Below are 2,507 nucleotides of genomic sequence, written 5' to 3' on the forward strand. Positions count from 1 at the left end.
GCAGGACTTTAAAATAAATAAATCATTGTATAAGACAAAGGTGAAATGACATCAAGAAATCGACAGAAGCATTTAAAATAGGGCGACTCGTGGATCAAATTGAACTACGTCATAAAATATATAAATATATAAATATATATATAAATAAAACAAATAAATAAATAAATTAAATAATATCGCTCCGAGGAAACGTAATATGAATTTGATCGACAAAAGAAAATATTAGGGAAACGAAAAAGGGATATGAGAAATCATAGCATACGTATAACGCCATGTCTTAATTAGATGTTATTATAACAACAAAATGATACAATCCAATGTTGTCAATACGACAATATCTATATACGGCCTGTCTTCTTTGCATTTGAAAAATCAATAATTCAGCAAAATTGTATATTTTTCTTACAGACGTCGTGTGACAATATTACATCACACGCAATTCTGATCATTAGAATTTTCTTTATCAATTTAATATTATACTAGTCGATCAAATGAACGACAACGATTTTCTTGTCGTACGACATCTATTTAAAACATGGCATGATACGCAAATAAGATATAAATATATACATATGCATATACATATATGCATGCATACGTATACGTATATATGTATTAATATATATATACGTAAAGGTATATATGCATACAAATATATATACACGTATATATACATATTATATTTAACTATTGCAAAGTGTTGTTACATCGCTACTTGTATCGTATTTTGTACAAAGTATCCTTACCTTCAATTGTTCTTTTTCTTTTTTGCCATAATATATATATATATATATATACATATACATATATATACATATTTATATATGTATATATATATAATATACACATATATATACATATTTATATATGTATATATATATATATATATATATATATATATATATATATATATACATATATAAATATAAATAAATAAGTACACAATAAGACACAATATAAAGAAGAATCCTTAGCAAAATAAAGCGTGACAAATTTCAAATGTCATTTTCCATCATACTTTGGAAATCATAAATACGAAATTGATCATAATTGTTATAAAATATCGTGGATATATCTGTTTAAAAACCGATAGTTGCCTCTCGTCCGTTTATGTTAATCGAGTGTCGACAAATATATTGTAATAAACGATGAATAATATATGCGATCTATAAATTAATTAACAATGTTAAACGCGCGGCCCAAAGATTCGTTTTGAAAAATTGTTGTAGCTCGATTAAATTTTCTTTTAGATTTAATCCTTTATAACCTATTTGTACACATTATTGAAAGATTGTTACATTATTTGATTTCAATTTTTCTTCCAATTTATTTTAATTTAATGCAAAAAAAGGAAAAATTGTATTTTTTCGAATCTCGTTCTTATCTTTCTATTTTTTTTTTTTTTTTTTTTTTTTTTATACCTACTTTCATTATCTTTCACTTTTGTCGCAATAATTATATTAGATCAGATTTGCTGGAATGCAGGATTGGGCCACACGTAGTAGCACCATCAAATTGATACAATATGATTTTTGAATCTTGTTTTTGCAATGTCGATCACGATGAATCGCATAACGTTTAACGAGCAAGAGTTACAGAAACTGTGTATACTATGACCATGGACCAAACTATATTTTTTCAAGAGACCAATTTGGCTATTCAAACGTAGATTCATTTTTCTTAGTTCTCTATTTAATATTTCTTTTCACTTTCTTCGCGACAGTGGAAAAGCTAAATGGATAAAAATGTTTTTATTAATATCTACAATTAAACATTTGAAAACTGTAGATATTTAAGCATGTTTCGATTGTCGTATTGTCATTGACAAATAAAAGTCGCGAAATATGTAAAGCTTGCTCGATTGTCGTGTTCGATTTAACGCATGAAATTGCAAACTCAATCATAGTCAATCTCGTTCGACCAGTATTCGCGCGAGCGTCAAAAATTTAAATTTTGTCTGAATCAAAAATTTATTGAAATGAATAGATTACGCTTTCGATGCTGTTCTTTGAAATGTGTTTATCAACGACATCGTTTGATCCATTGGAAATAAATGTAACATCATTTATCTTACATTTATTATAAGCATCTTTCAAAAATTCTACAATATGATGATTTGAAAATAAGTCAGTACGTAATATTATAATAATATATTTAATATATTGTATAATTAAACCGTTATTACGGAGGAGTTTGTTAATACTCCTCAGCATTCAATGATTCTCTATATCGATGGATTATTGTAATCTGCTGATCTAGAAAAATTTTCCAATGGATTGAGCCAAAAATATATTACTTTTCTTTGATCTTTGTCCTTATAGTACCTTTTGAGCGGAGTAAACTCGCGATTGTTGTCAGAATTCCTATAAATCTTTGCTGTGAACATATCTAATGTGAAATGTTGATTCAGGCGATTAAACGAAGAAAAGAAAAGAGAAAAAAAAAAAAAAAAAAAAAGAAAAAGACTGACGTGACATTTAAGATCTTTAAATGCTTAACACGTTCGC

This window comes from Apis florea, unplaced genomic scaffold (genome assembly GCF_048593485.1).
Source record: "Apis florea isolate Af1SG1 unplaced genomic scaffold, ASM4859348v1 contig_2495_pilon, whole genome shotgun sequence".
Classification (NCBI taxonomy): domain Eukaryota; kingdom Metazoa; phylum Arthropoda; class Insecta; order Hymenoptera; family Apidae; genus Apis; species Apis florea.